At 40.1% G+C, this 16,978-nt stretch overlaps 1 long non-coding RNA gene across 12 annotated transcripts in view; it reads right to left on the reverse strand.

Moving 5' to 3' along the window:
- Nucleotides 1–16,978, reverse strand: part of LOC140911533 (uncharacterized) — a 402,088-nt gene that overhangs the window by 19,613 nt on the left and 365,497 nt on the right. For 10 of the 12 annotated variants that reach the window (XR_012159024.1, XR_012159022.1, XR_012159029.1 and 7 more), the window contains one exon: nt 3,056–5,356. This is a non-coding gene — a long non-coding RNA (uncharacterized lncRNA). The remainder of the gene's footprint in view (nt 1–3,055; nt 5,357–16,978) is intronic. The other 2 variants (XR_012159021.1, XR_012159027.1) reach the window with 2 other exon arrangements.

Raw genomic sequence — 16,978 nt, forward strand, 5'->3', positions numbered from 1 at the left:
ATGAATTTCATTGTTTTGTTTTAATTATTTCAAATTACTTTCACGACCATGGAGACCCATTAAAATTAGTGGAGCAGTTGACCCATTGCACAAAGCATTTTTGTGAACATCTTGTGGTTTTACAATGAAACTCTAATATGGGAGTTGGTAGCAATAAATACAATAGACACATTGATTATATCCACTCTAACTGAAGGACATAGGTGGGATTGGTTGCATATTTCTGTGTGTAGAAATCAGCTCGAGGCACAGATGAAAACATTCCCCACTCTTGGCTGGAATTTTATTTACCATTTTTCCATGTTCTCCTGCCAAATAACAGGACTAAACTGGAGGAATGGCTGACTCATATGTGGGTTGCATGCTGCCCTTGTCAAAGACCACTGAAGCAGTGCAGGGTAATTAGAAGTAAAATAAAGCAAAAAATTATTTCCAGAGGAGGACTCAGTTTTCAATGAATTGGCTTTATCTTTTACACCCTCTGTGCAGGGAACTCCTTTTGACTTCAGTTGGAATTCTGCATGTGCACACATTCCGAGACCAGTCCCAATGCCTACTATGTGCATTCCTCCCAAAAAATCTTATTTCCTTAAACACAACTAAAATGACTAATGCAGCTGAAAATAATAGGCCAGTCCTGCTTTAACTGCTCTTGTCCCTGTTCTGATGAATACCCAGGTGGCATAAAGCTGCTGTAGCAATTCACTAATGTCTGATTGACGCATTGTATTGTACTTGTGTGTAAGTAAAATTGAGAATATGCCATTCTCTAAAGATTACTGTTGTTGCTTGTATTCTGACCTCAGATGAGTTACTGTCATCATTCAGATACAGTGACCAGAGGATGTGAAAACACACACACGCTTCCCTATAAGGAAAAACAGTTAGAGGCTGCACATTGTTTAGGTGCGTAGTTTTGTTCGATATCATACCCTCCTTAACCCTGAAAAATGTAACCCAAGAATTCTTAGTAAAAACTTGAATAGAGTTTTTTTCTCCTAAAAATACTTTTGATCTTTTCCTTTCCCATATCCATGTATCTGGATTCCATGCAATAGACATTCAACTTTTATACTATAGATGCTTTAAAAGACAAACAAACCCTGAGACATACATGATTTTCAAATACAGTTGTGGGGGCACAGGTCCATAAAGTAAGAAGTGTGCAAAATCCAGATGGTGATCATGTTACAAGGAATGAAAGGAAAGCATAAAAACCAAATGCTAATATTTTCTCCCGCCTCCCTCCCCATTCAGAAGAACAGGTACATTGTGCTGTGAAAAGGCTTACTGAAGCATGCAACTTGATAATGCTTTAGGCAATACATCAAGTTCATTGAAAATTTTTTATAAAGCACAGCATTCAAAAACACTTCCTTTTTTTGTCTTCAATGTTTTTGCTTTGAGACAGATTTAAAAATAAAACCAACTAGAGATGGGTTCAGGTTGCTTGAGATCCAAAATATTCCCCAGTTTCCCCAGACTTTGGGAAAGTTTGCATCTGCATCCAAACTTGGCAATTTGGGCACATCTTTAAAATTAAGATTTCTAAAATAGTTACTAAATTCCGACAAACGTTACATTTTATGTCATGTGTTTAATTGGCTCAATCCTTCAAGACCCTGGCCTGTTCTGTCCCCAGTCCAGCAAAACACTTAAGTTCATGCATAACTTTATGCACATCTTAGCACCTTGTAGAAACAAGCCCTGTGACTCCAAAAGTCTCTCAATAATTTGTCAGAAGAGATTACTTCCATCAGTTTGTCTTCTTGATGATCTAGGGCTATATTCTCCGATGCATACTTACACTGAAACTAATAAACCTAGTAGTGGTGGAGTAAGATAGACTCAAGTAAAGGTGAGTAGATTCTGGCCCTTAAGAAAAGTACTGTTGCTATATCCCTGTTGCTATTGAAGTGTTTCCTTCACAACTAGTTTGTGAGCTCACTGCTGTTAGCTGATTAGGCTTGCTCTTTTCTTTATTAGTTAGATTGTGGAAGCAGCCAAAAATATGCTGTCACTTTCCAAACACAGATGTTGACAGAGTCCCTGCCCTGATGAGCATTCTGTCCAAAATGACAAGACACAGAAGGCTGGGAAAAAGGGATACATCATCTAAGCAAAGTGATCATGGTGCAGAAACTGGTAGGAACACATGCTCTCAATTATGAGTAGGATTTTCAAAAATACCTGAAAGAATTATGTGTCCTGCAAGACAATGGGAGTTGGGTGACTAACTTCCTTAGTTGATTTTGAAAATCTCTACTTATGTGATTGCTTGTTATTTTTATTTTCAAATAGATACAGGAAATTCCCTTCTACATCTGAAGTCTTAAAGTACCAATGTGGCTTACCATTAAATTTGGATTGTCAGGAAATTCAGACTGACACCACTCTGGTTTATCTCATAATTTTTCTTTTTAAAGAGTATCTGGCCTTGCTGGATCTCATTAGAAAGAGTGCAGGTCATTTAGGGTCCAAACCAGCTTCACCTAGAGTTAATGGAAAGGATTCCCATTGATTTCAAGGAGAGTCTGACCCAAATGCAGCCCCTGGAATTTGAAAATCCAGCCCAATCCTTTGGGACTGGAGCAAAGACACAGAAATACACAAGGCTGAATCACACTAATCTAGCATAGAGGGAGTCAGGCTCATAGAATCACTGAAATTGGAGAGAGAAACAAACAGCCATCTTATCCATTCCCTGCCTATATAGGATTGTTCCCTCTAACATATGTTTGAGCGCTTGTCTGTTGCAGTTTTAAAATGTTTCAGGTAATGTCACTTCCACCAAATCTCTCGGAAAACTACTGCAGTTTCATACAGCTCACTATTTTGAAACATTTCCTCATAGCCTAACTTTTGCTCAGATTCTTTCAATTATTCCTAAGCAACTTCTTTACTATCTTGGCATTTTCACCCTTCAAATTACTTGTACACACTTAAAAGCTGAAATTATCTTGCTCTTTCTTACTTTCCTCAAGAGTCCCCCTCCCCCGCCCCCCCACAGTGACTATCATTTCTGTTGCCTGAATTCCCCAAAGGTTGAACATACCTTGCTGGTGCCCTGGACTGCTGTATTCTAGGTACAGTGACACCTGCTGGATCCACCTCTGACAAATCAGTAGGGAAGAGCAAGCAGGGGGGACCAAGTGGAATCTTTTCAAGTCTTTCCAAAAGGGTTCTGGGAGGGTGAGAAATTGACAGGTGAGGACTGAACCTCAACTCAGCATTTTTAATGCTTTTTTGACATGGTAATTTCTTTGCAAAGAAGATACCAGGCAGGGAGAGAAAAGGATTGAATTATTTAACACAGTTTGTAGAAGCACCACATTCAACTACTTCCCTCCCTCCCCTGGTCGGGGGGTTAGTTTTGTTATATCCATCATTAATCAAGGAGAGGAAAGACTTACGGAAGCCTAATAAACAATATTTATATTTACTTACCTACCTGATTTTCTTTATTCTTGTCCTAGCCCATTCCCTATCTCCATGAGCAAGGTGATGGTCAGAAACCACTTAGATGTTAGAGTACAGCCAGGATTTGCATAAACACCAAGCCTCACTGTTGGAATTCCCTGTTCCTCAGTGGGTGGTTTGTTAGGGTTTCATAATACATGTACATGGAGAGTCTTCTCTAGTCTGGCCTATAGATTCCAAGTCTTTTCCAGGATTCTTACTTTTATCACAAGATTGAAGGATGAAGCTCTCTATGCACAATCACTGCCCTGACTCCACATGTACCTTGCTTAACATAAATGCTGTTCACAGTGCTACTGTGGCTAACTTCTCACGAAGGGCCAAATCTTTCTTCTGGCAGACTCCCACTGAAGTCACTGGGAACTTGCCTGAGTAAGGACTCAGGAAAACCTGACAGAGAACCTCAGAGTCTGGTCCAACATGAAGGGATGGTCCTTAGCTTCCTAAAAGGCACAATAATTGATAGAAATTAATTGTCACAAATGCCAACTGGCACCTGGCCCTTCTGGACTTATTACAAACAGGCTGATTTTTTGTACACGTATAGATTATTTCTTGCTGTCCTAGTGTTTTCTCACTTTTAATTTTTAGTCTGATTTTAATAAAACTCACTAAGCAGGTTTTCCCAAGTTACCATAGCGGTAGTAATAACTTTCCTCAGTCTACAAGGCAAATCTATACTATGCTTCCTATGGCAGTCCTGGGGAATGAGACCATTTGGATAGAAGTTGGTTCACAGCATGATTGAATTGAAGGTCTCTGATTTCAGTTGCCACAAGTACAGAAAAGGGTACCAATTTCCCTTAAAGTTTAGTTCATGACCTAACCTATTTTTACTTGTTATACCAGTACATCCACATAAAAACATTCACCTCCAAAATGGTTGGTCAGCAAATAATATAAGATTATATTACATTATATACATTAATAAAGAGTATTTAATCAACCCCTGATGTGGGTTTACATTTGGATAAATAATTGGGATATTCAGCTGAACACAAATTAACATTCTTGCCTTTCACAGTTTTAGCTGTAATGTGCATATTGATATTATAATTTCATCTTTTTATATTTGAGATCTTTCAAACCATTGCGAAGTTGGATAAATCAAATGTATACGTATACCGCAGGGTCTCAGTGTTTGGAGGACGTTTCTAGCAGAGATCCATGTGGGTCTGATACCATGCAATATTTTCATTAACGGATCTTGGAGTGGAGAGTGTGCTTGAAAAATCTGTGGATGACACTAAGTTGGGAGGAGTTATAAGCACTTTGGGGGACAGGATTAGAATTTAAAATAACCTTGACCAGTTATCCAAGAAGAATTCAATGAAAACAATTGCACAGTATTACACTTAGAAAGGAAAAAAAAAAGCACAAATACAAAATGGGGAATAACTGGCAAGGTAGTAGTTCTGCTGAACATTATCTAAGGGTTACAGCAGATCACAAATTGAGTTTGAGTCAGAAATGTTATGCTGTTGCAAAAAAGGCAAAATACACTCTAGTATAATAGGAGTGCTGTATGTAGAGCATGGGAGGTAATTCTTCTCATCTACTCAGCACTTCTGAGGCCTCAGCTAGAGTATTGCAGTTTGAGTGTTGCACTTCAGGAAAGACATCACTATAGGGAGGCTGCCTCCAAAGTGAGCCCTCATGATCTCAGAGTGGCCCAGCAAGTGGCCCCTGCCTTGATTTCCCTCTTCTAGGGCACTCACAGTTCCCCTCTTCTTAATTGGGGATCACCTACCTGAATTTTCCACCATATGTGAAAAGGCGACCCCACCTGGAACAGCCTCTAGCATCTGGCTGCGGCAGAACAGTTCTGCCTCCGTTTCCCTGCACGTGGAGTCCCCAGTAAATCCGTGTAAGCTTCCTAAATATAAATAGCCTGTTGTGGGATTAATTTATTACAAAAATCCTCGAACCACAATTCATAATTCTCAGTAAAGTCCAAACAGTACATTTAATCTTTCCAGTCTCAAAAGTCCATCAACATCACGTACAGCTCTGGCATCTCATGCCTCATTTCTCACATACAGCTCTAGTATCTGTCACTATGCATCACCTCAAGCTCCCTAGTTGGGGTGCATCTTTGCCCCCTTTCATTCTCAGGTCTGCCCCTAGCCCTCACCTGGAGACATCAGTGGGTTCACCACTCTATCATTCAACCCTCTCTGGCCCTCTGACTTCAGCTCTTTGGCTCAGAGAAACAGCATGGATCCACCTCTACTGCTTTCAGCCCTCAACCGTCTCTGGCCATGGCTGTCTGGCCTGGGAAAGTTTGTAGGTGACGCCCTGACTACCTTCTGCTTTCACCAGCCTGACCTGGATCCACTGTCTAGCTAGGGACCTCTCACCTCTCCCTCCTTCAGGGACATCCCTTTCCTGAAGCTCTTGGCCCAGCTCTGCTCCTGAGCTCCCTCTCTCACTCTCTGCTTCTCTAGATATCCGCATCTCTTCTCTTGCTCTCTCTGGACTCTTGCTTCTGAACTCTCTCTTGCTTTTGGGTCGTCTCTCATTGATAATTCCCAGGGACAGCCCTGTCCTCCTCATTATACCAAACTAAGGCACACCTGGATTGCAACAAGAGAGCCGAACCCAATTTTGTTTCAAGGGCCAGTTATGCTGTTACTAAGGGGACAAATTGGAGAGAGGCCAAAGGACAGCAACAATATGATAAAAGGTTTAGAAAACCTGACATATGAGGAAAGGTTTAAAAAAATTGTACATGTGTGGTCTTGAGAAAAGAAGACTGAGTGGGGACCAGATGGCAATCTTTAAATATGTTAAGGGCTGTTATAAAGAGAAAGGTGATCATTATCTCTGTCCATTGAAGATATTACTTCTTGTCCTTGGCTTAATCTGCAGCAAGGGAGATTTAGATTAAATGTTGGGAAAAACTTTCTAACTATAAGAATAGTTGGCCCTGGAATAGGTTATGGAGGGAGGTTGTGGAATCCCTGTCACTGGAGGGTTTTAAGAACAGGTTGGATAAACACCTGTCAGGGATGGTCAAGGTTTAGTGGTTCTGCCTCAGTGCAGGTCCTGATTAGTGCAGGAGGATGGACTAGGTTATCTCTTGAGGTCCATTCTAGCTTTACATTTCTATGATTCTGTGCTGCACTTTGTAGTGGGAAAGAGGTCCCAGTACCTGGATTATATTTCTCTCCCTGTGAAACTTGCAGTCCCACCCAGCCCAGAGAACAAGAGATGGGGACTGGGCAAGTAACTGACCTACATCAAATTGTTTTCAATGTTTAAACAATAATCCCTGTTGTTGGGGACTCTAGTTTCTATAATCTTTTAAAGTCCCTCAGAAGAAAGGGAGACCTTATTTTATCAGGTGGGGAGAAAGAATCTAAGGGATTGAAGTTTTGTCATCTTCAGTCCTTTCGTACACAAAATGGAAAGTGAGTATATGCATTCTAGTAACCATCCTTTGAAAACTAGGCATCTTTAAGATGTCTCAAACTGGGCCCCCCGAGCTGAGACTCCCCAAATCATTAGTTACTTTTGAAAATGTGGAGGCCTCTCAGTCTGATATGGGTTAATACTGAACTTTTCCCTTTGAAGCAAACTATAATGAAGCAAAATCCCAATTACCCAAAGATCTCGGGGGAACCCAAAAGCTTCAGATTGGCTATTCTGATTATTTAAACCTCAGTCTATGTGTTAGTGGCCTGCTCCCTCAATTATTTATGATGGAAGGTGCCCAGAAAGATGAGTTTGGGAAACAGGGCCTTACTAAATCACACTTGGTGCTCAGACTCCTTCTCTGCATCCCAGCCCTTTTTCCTTGGGAATCTCTCCTGGCAGATAATTGGAAATTGGCCAGTAGGATTTCCTGGTTATTCAGATTTAATTTATCCAAAGCCCCCGTTGTCCAAAACAATGTCACATCCTCAGCTAACCCAAGAGAGCATGGCTCTGCTTCAGAGAACTAATGTTATATGTGTGATTCACATAATCATGTTTGCGCTGTAACTAAACCGTTGCTTATGTGTACATAAGAGGGGGAGGATGAGGCAATACCAACTTTCAATTTCTATTGCAGCCTTAATTCCTCCACCCTGCGAGTGATAAGTCACAAAGTACTTCCTCTAAATCCAGCTTCTAACATGAACTAGCATTGACTAGATATGCACAGGGCCAAGTGGGTTTGGTTTCATTCCCAGCAGATGGAAGCATGAATCCTGCAAGAATCGAAGCCGTTCCCAAACTAATCCCTCTTCCCCTCTCTGCAGCCCTATATCATTGTGTGGTCCATCTGGTGGATATCAAGCTTTGGCAGATTTTTCACATTTTTAAAATATTAAACAAGCATTTTTGCAATAAATTGAATTTGATAATATGTGAGTACATTGGTGTATTTTGCAATGATGTTTTGGATGCATTCAATGACTAAAAATACATTGTGTACAATGCAGTTACATTTATTTTGTTCCTTTTGGGAGTCACCCCCCTTGGAACAGCTCACCTTAACCACAGTTTTTCCATCACTTTCACTGAATGTACAGTCTTTAATTTTACCTCATTTTGGCTAACCAGTGAGTATCTGACATTCAAAAATGTTACCCACTATAAATAGAACATACATTTAATCTGCCATTTCTATTAAAGATGCTATTCTGTGCAGTGAATTACCAGTGAAGTATTACATCATAAACTTGAACCAGATGAAATATTTACTGCTTTCCTTAAACTTAAATGTAAGATCTCAATAGCAAATTAAGTTTGGGTTTTGCCAGATTAGAGATCTGATCTGTCCTAAAACTTAGAGCTGTGAAAGTTTCCAGATTTCATGATGATTTGACTAAAATATATTAAGCCCATTATCACAGTTCCTCCTTTATACATCTACTGATATTTCAAAGACTTTAGAAAATGTATATTTGTTCTCATTTTCTTCATTTTATTTTGATATTAAAGAAATAGTGGAGAGGGACTAATACTAAAATATCTTCTGTTTTAGTTTATCTGTGGTTATCACAAAAATAGCCCTGCATTCACCTTTTTTCAAATAGTGACATAATTTACAGAAACAGCCTATTCATTCTGGCCTACATAGTAATTTTCCTTTCAGAAATGGTATCTCCAGCTATGACTTTTAAAGGAATTATATAGAAACATGGTGCTGGATACCAAGGTATTTAGAGACTGTGAATGTCCAAAGAACTGCTGTATCTAAGTGTAAAATCAATAGGTAAAATTGAGAACACCAAAATTTTAGAAGCATGTGTGCAATACTGTATCTCTAGGGAACAACTTGCAGATTTTTAAAATGCAGCATTTTAATATTTGTTGAACTGTGAAATATTGCAACCGCATTTCCTTTCTGCTTCTTACAACCAGTGTTGCATTTACCTTTTCTATGAATTTGTGTGCTGTAATGGGAGGGACTAAATCACAATGCTATCCTGTGAAGATGGCTGACTCCAGCTGTTTAGGCTGGCTGTAAGTTCAAACCCATCCATTGCTAGATAGCTAAATGCTTTTTGGTGAATTTTTCTCTTGACCTTTCTTGTGGCTCAGGATTAAGATTCAAGGGTTTGTATGCAGAAAGATCAATACTAGTGCTCCTGGAGCAATGAGCTGTAGAACTACTGCACTGCCTATTTTAACTCTAATTAGACACATTAAGCATCATTAAATAAGAATCCTCTGGCCTGATCAGCTAACATTTGAAAGTCATGTTAACGCTGGTTCATGAATTCTGGTGAATGTTTTGTAATTAATTCTGGGCATACCTAGTTGTGCTACATGAGCAGTGCACAAGTCCCTTAAGTAGAGCAAGGCAGAACGTGAACTTTTTTCTCATTTTCACCATTTCTTTGGTTGACACTCAAAGATTAAATTATATCAGTCTTCTGAAGTGTTATTATCCCTTAGAATCTAAAACCATCCTGTAAAGGTTTCCATTCGATGTATTATCTGTAAAGAGCTCATTTTCTTTAGAATGAATTTACGAGAATCTTGGATATTAATTCCAAACACTAAAATACTTGTAAAAGACATCATGTCAATCTTGCCTTGTATATAAAAAGTTCAAGTTCAGTCAGAGCAAAATTCATCTTCACATAAAGATTTGATGTTGGTATTTTGAAGGAGTTAGACTTTAAAAAAAAATGCTACTGGAAATCTGAAATGCAGTCAATTAACAGAGAAGACACTATACATAAGTCCAACAAAAGAAATATCAATATTGTAAGATAAAGGTAATTTATCAATTAAGTGTACAATTGTTATAAAAATGTATTCATAGGTCCCAACATAAATGCAGTAACAACCTATCTCTTTGTTCTCCTTAAATATGTTTAATAGGAATAGAAGTACCACTCTACAGTCTAATTCCTGAAAGAGCTTGACAGCAAGCATGGTAGTGAAGAGGATAGGTCCATCAAGGGATAATAGTCAGGATGGGCTGGGATGGTGTTTCTAGCTTCTGTTTGTCAGAAGTTGGGAATGGGCGATAGAGGATGGATCACTTGATGATTACCTGTTCTGTTCATTCCCTCTGAAGCACCTGGCACTGGCCACTGTCAGAAGACAGGATACTGGGTTAGATGGACCTTTGGTCTGACCCAGTATGGCTGTTCTTATATGGTATTGTGTTAAGAGAATACATTACTCTTTTGGCTAGCAAGGGGGAATGCTAAGGGACAGGTTACCTGTGAAAGCATAAAGGAAATTAGAGGAAACTTTGCAAGCTGAGGCTGAATCCACATAAAACCAAGATTATATTGGTAGACTAGAGGAAGATGTGGGGAAGATGTGCTGGGGGACATGGAGCTTTGTTATTGTAGTGAGTGGGTAATTATCACAGTGAGATAAGTAGATTATTATATTGTATCTTGAATTTGTTCAGCTATTAGGCCTGATCCAAAGTAATTAAAGTCAAAGAGAGCCTTTCTATTAACTTCAGTAGGCTTTGGATCAGGCCCATTGTGAGTTTTAAAAATGTAAAAGTACATACAGAGTTTGAGATGAACACTTAGGGCCAGATCCTAGTTCACTTACTCATCACGTTGAGGGGTCCCGTACTCCATAAGTAGTTTCTCTGAAGTCAGTGGGGCTACTTGTTGAACAAAGCAGTACTTAGTGTGAGTCAAAGTACAGAACTCCGACCCTAAATAAAAAACTTTGTGGAAGTACATGTGCAAGGTCTAAGGAAAGCTCTCTCTTTAAAACAAAAAACAAACAAACAAAAAACCCACCCCACTCACTGAATTAGATAGAGCAGCAGCAAAACTGCTGAAGATTTAGGTAAGAGTGTCCAAATTATTTTTACTTTAAGTTTGCCTGGAATCACTTTATCACTGTGCTTCATCATTTCACTTGGAAAGTTTGTCTGAGCCCAGGCATGATCTTAGGACTCAAGTTTTCCTAGCACGTGGAAGTAAATATGATGGTCATTGTGCAGGGTAATGATCTTATATTTCTTACAGCAGCTCCTGTGGCTTGCTAGTTCTTGGGAGTAAGTCATACATCCTGCCTTCTAGGCTGGAGGACATAATCTCAACATGCCAGTCATGAAAAATGACTGTCCTGTAAGGAATAAAGATGTCTGATATTTAATTGTGTAGGGGCCTTAAAAGAACTGTACCAGCTATGTGATTTATAGAGTTAAGTTAAGAATGTCCTTAGTGGAAACACAATTTGTATGTGATTATAACTATATTTTCAAATATGATGTATGATGTTGTGCTGAACTTATGGGCAAGCCCTGATGTTTATATGCATAAAAATTGAGGACAGAGTATACAAGCAACTCTTTCTTTTCTCACAGTTTGGAAAAGGATAGCCAACAGAGGATGACAAAAGCTGCATTTCAAAGGTGTTATGTTCCCTAAAATCAGACCAGAAGGAAACAAAACAACTTTTCTATAAATCCGGGAGTCACTTCCAGGATAAATTGGGAAAGAAGGGTGCACAGAGACACACAGCACTTGGGACATTTGATATGGAACTAACAGGACACAGATACTGAGGAGAGACAGCCTTACCTCTCAAGAAGATATAAATGATATTGCATCTAAGTTATAGGACTGTGATATCCATATCTGGTAAATTAAGGCTTTTGTCTGCTCCATGATATTAGTCTGAGGTTTGTTTATATTAACTAATTTTTATTTTAATTCTGCTTTGATTTCAAACAATCTGAATTTGAATTGGTGACTGTTAAGCTAGATGATATTCAGTGCTAGGCACTCCTGGAGGTCCTCGGTACAGTCCTGAGATGGGCTACACTCACACTTTGTGCAAGGGAAGGCAAAGATGCTGCTAAGCTTCACGTCTCCCCCAGTGCTTGTGACGGTGGTGCAAGGCAGAGCAGTCACAGGGTGCTCTAGTTCCTGACAACAAGAATGGCCCCTTAGGGACCATTCTGGCTGCAAGAGATCAGTCCTTGTGGAATTGCAAAGCTAAGGATTTCCCCTTACTGGGGAAATCTTCAGATGTCCTGATAGGGCAACTTTAAAGTCATTTTGCATCACACTGGTGGAATAAAGTAACATGAGTAGGGGCTGAGGATGTGGCTCAGCATCTGTGATTCTCCACTGCCTTGCCCCTTAGGTAGTTTCTCTCCTCTGGGCAAAAAGTGCATGTAAGCTGCTACCAAAAATGGTCTTAATTTTACAGTCAATTCTAGGGGGAAGGAACTATCTATCTGTGAGCACTATCCCCAACAGAAGCCACAAGGAAGATGGCATAAGCCACTATGTACATGGGGAAAGCTGTAAGGCTGAAAGAGTGGTAGGTTTGGAGAGATGACACATACTAAACTTTATTCCTATAAGTGACCTGATTTTCAAATATTTCTAATTTGCAATGTACTTAATAAACTATCTGACTAGTTTAGGCCAAATCCAAACTTTTAACAGTAAAGGCAAAGAGTGTTGAGAGGCTGATGTCTCAGCACCTGTAGAAGAGAGAGAGGAAGGTTTTAAGTGCACATCCTACAACTTTTCACCATCTGCATATAGAGTAGAACAATACTGGCTGAAGCTGTTTTCCCTTCAGTCTGCATGTAGAAAAGTGAACTCACCACAAGAGCCCCTCCTCATGCGTGGACCTGGCATAGCAGCCTCTCTCCTCTTTAGCACCTCCAGCTGATGGCTACTCTGGAGTGATCTCTCTTCCTATAACTCCAGCCTTCCAGCCAGGTCATGATTTAGTCCCACACCATTCAGATTAACAACATCCAACAAATAAAAGTCCAAACATCCTTTCAAAAGGAGAATTCGTCCCCAGCTTTGTGCCACATGGTCTTCATCCCCTATTTGCTCAAGGTTTTCCCATGTTCTTAATGGTTTCAATCAGGGGACAGAAGGGACTTAACACCTTCCCTGATACTCGTACCTGTAGTGAGCAGGCAAGGTCTTCTGTTCATATGCACCCTGCTACCTCTCTGGGCTTCTTCCCCTCATAGCTTTTTACCAGGCCTATTCCCCGCTACTTTTCTAGGTTTATCCTTGTCTCAGGGCCAGGACTCACAACTGGAATTCCCCAGTAAATCTCCACCCAGAAATACAAACAAACTTCCTTCTGTGCTGCTCGGGTTTCACCTGTCATCCCTCTTAAGTTTCCTTTGAGCAGTTTTTCAGTTAACAACCTCCCAGAGCTCTTTCTCAGGAAATCCTGAACCTATCCCTTTTATCAGGGCTTCCCACCAAAGCCTACTCCACTCCAATAGCTGCCTTGTCTTTCTCCTGGTGGCTTACTGGCATTCTGTATTCCAGAAAGGATCCCAAGTTTTACTCTTTCCCCTTGATTCTCCTGATTTCCCTATTCTCTAGTCCTAGAGAGTGACTGCCAAGTTCTTCCTTTTCCTCTCTAGACTTCCTCACTTTAAACTAGCCACCCAGCTCCTTCCTCAACTCAGACTCAACTTTCAATTAGTCCTGGCCCATGCTCCAGGTGCAACCTGGTAAGTTCACCGGCCTCTCAGGCCCACATTAACCCTTTTATTGTCTGTGCGGAGTAAACACCTCATCACACTGTAAAGTAAAACATACATGACAAGAGTTGTATAAGAAGGGCAGCTCTGTGTTGTGTAATGGTGCTTAGATGCCATGATTTGAATAGATTCATAGATTATAAAACTAGAAGGGAACACTGAACATCTAGTCTGACTTCCTGTTTAACACAGGCTGCAGAACTTCCCTGAATTAATTCCAGATTGAACTAGAGAGTAGCTAGTAGCAAAATGTTCAATCTTGATTTTGAAGTGTTCAGTGGTAGAGAATCCATCACAGCCCTGGTAAGTTGTTCCAATTGTTAATTACCATTGGATGTTAAAAATTTGCACCTTATTTCTAGTCTAGATTTCTATAACTTCAATTTCCAAACATTGGATCTTGTTACACCATTGTCTGATAGTTTGAAAGCCTTCTATTATCAAATTTATGTTCCTCATGTAGGTATTCACAGACTATGATCAAGTCACCCCTTAATCTGGTCTTTCATAATTAAATAGATTGAGCTCCTTGTGTCTTTCAGTATAAAGCATATTTTGAAACCCTTTATCATTTTCATGGCTCTTCTCTGAACCATCTCCAATTTTTCAACATCCTTCCTGAATAGTGGACATCAGCATGGGACACAGTATTCCACCAGTGTTTGCACCAGTGCTAGATAAAGACACAGTAGAGCCTTTCTACTCCCTTCTTGATAATCACCTGTTTATACATCCAAGGCTCATACCAGTCCTTTTGGCCACAACATTGCACTGGGAGCTCATGATCAGCTGATTATACACCAGGACTTCCAAGTCTTTTTTCAGAATCACTGCTTCCTAGGATAGTGACTATCTTTTAAGTACAGCCTGCCTTATTTGTTCTTAGATGTATGATGTAACATTTGGCTGAATTGAAACACATTGTTTGTTTGTGCCCAGTTTGGCAAGCCATCTAGATTGCTCTGTATTATGGACTTGTCCACTTCATTATTTACCACTTCCTTAATATTTGTGTCGTCTTTAAACCTGATCAGTGATGGATTTCATAAAAGTGTTCAATAGCAAAGAGCCAAGAACCAATCCCTGCAGGACCCCACTTACAATCATATTTTATGGCCTATCAGATAGTCCATTTTTAATCCATTTCACATGGGCCATATAGATTTTGTATTGTTTTAGTTTCTTAATTGAAAATGTCATGCAGTATAAAGTCAAATGCCTCACAGATATATACACAAATAGCCCAGGAGAACACGCTTCCATACAGGAAAAAAAAACCCACTGACCCCATGCTCCTAGCCCCTCCCCTACCTAGAACCTATATGGAGTATCAAACAATTACAACCAATACCTGACGAGGACCACATCCCAAGAGAAATCTTTTCTGAACACCTTCTTCTGGCCTTAAAACAATCCCTGAACCTTGCCAAGCTCATCATCAGAAGCAAGTTCCCCACAGACCAGAGCAGACCAATTCAAAGAGGCAGCAGACCCTGTCAGAACAACAGATGCAAAACCTACAGACACATCTCCACTCCTGCAATGATCAATACCCATCCCAACACACCTTTCAAGATCCATGGGCCCTACACATGCCTGTCATAATATGTGTTGTACCTTGTCCAATGCACCAAATGCCTCAACAAATATGTGGGTGAATCAATCTCTACACTCTTGAATGAATTCACACAGAAAAATGATTAAAAAAAAAGACAAAACCCCTGTATTAGCCATGGGCATACACTTCCCCAAATGATCTCTCCATAACTGACCTATCATTCCTCATCCCCAAAGGAAACCTGCACAACACCTTCAAAAGATGAGCCTGAGCATTTAAATTCATAACTCTGCTGAACACAAAAAAGGACTTAACAGAAACACGGGTTTTATGGCCCATTACTACAACTTAGCTTTTAAGGTCAGAAGGGACCATTATGATTGTCTAGTCTGACCTCCTGCACAACACAGGCCACAGAATCTCACCCACCCACCCATTCCTGTAACAAACCCCTAACCTATGTCTGAGCTATTGAAGTCCTCAAACCGTGGTTTAAAGACTTCAAGGTGCAGAGAATCCTCCAACAAGTGACGCATGCCCCACGCTGTAGAGGAAGGTAAAAACCCCCAGGGCCTCTGCCAATCTGCCCTGGAGGAAAATTCCTTCCTGACCCCAAATATGGTGATCAGCAAAACCCTGAGCATGTGGACAAGACTCACCAGCCAGACACCCAGGAAAGAATTATCTGTAGTAATTCAGATCCCACCCCATCTAACATCCCATCACAGGCCACTGGGCATATTTACCTCTAATAGTCAAAGATCAATTAATTGTCAAAATTAGGCTACCCCATCATACCATTTCCTCCATAAACTTATCAAGCTTAGTCTTGAAGCCAGATATATCTTTTGCCCCCACTGCTCCCCTTGGAAGGCTGTTCCAGAACTTCACTCCTCTGATGGTTAGAAACCTTCATCTAATTTCAAGTCTAAACTTCCTGGTGGCCAGTTTATATCCATTTATTCTTGTGTCCACTTGGTACTGAGCTTAAATAATTCCTCTCGCTCCCTGGTATTTATCCCTCTGATATATTTATAGAGAGCAATCATATCTCTTGTAACATGCTCTGCTGCCTACTAACCCTACATTGTCGTGTGACTCCCCATCTAGTTTCAGGGATAATTCTTCAGTGTTCACATTATTGAAATTACCTACTATATACTTTGTTTTTCCTTGGCTTATTCTGAGCCCATGACTCTCTAACACATTTCTCAAGATCTTCTTCTAAACTATCTTTCTTCTCACTGCATAGAATGATGTAATCTGCAAACGACATGAACCAAGGTGCCTCCTTTTGTATGTTCCCTCTGAGGGTATCCAGATTGAGACAAGAAAGGGCTTAGTGCTCATGCACTCCCACCTTTACCAATAATTTGTCTGTTTCACCACTAGAAGTTCTGACTATTGACTTTGCACCTAAATACATGGTGTGAACAAGCCACATGAACAATACTGGTACCGTTTTCTCCCTTAAATACCACCAGATGACTTCTCTTGGAACTTGCTCAAAAGTCTTTTCCAGATCAGTGAACACCATGTGAATATTTTCCCCTTTCTCTCTAAATCATAGTGACAAAATATCATAACCAAAATAATTCTGATAATGCTGCTTGAGTTTTAGAACATCTCAAATATATTCATGCCCTTTGTCCAGAAGCATACACCTTCCACACAACATTCATTTCATGTGGCGGGGCGGGGGGAAGCAATGATTACAAAATGTAAGTAAGTTATATTACAGTTTAGATATGTCAGTTTTAACCTGGGTGCTCAATGTTTGCATATCCAAGCAGTTGAAAGCAACCCGGAACAATGTAATAATTCTTTTTAGAAAAATTGACTAGTTGCCACAGGGAATTTGTTTCTGTCATTTGAGGATATATGGAAAATAGCTGCAACCTGTTATAGCTTTCAGTTCAATGCAAGCCACACAGAACAGGCTGATTAGGTATTTACCACTGACTGAAAATAGTTATGTGCAT

This window comes from Lepidochelys kempii, chromosome 5 (assembly GCF_965140265.1).
Source record: "Lepidochelys kempii isolate rLepKem1 chromosome 5, rLepKem1.hap2, whole genome shotgun sequence".
In the NCBI taxonomy this organism is placed as follows: domain Eukaryota; kingdom Metazoa; phylum Chordata; order Testudines; family Cheloniidae; genus Lepidochelys; species Lepidochelys kempii.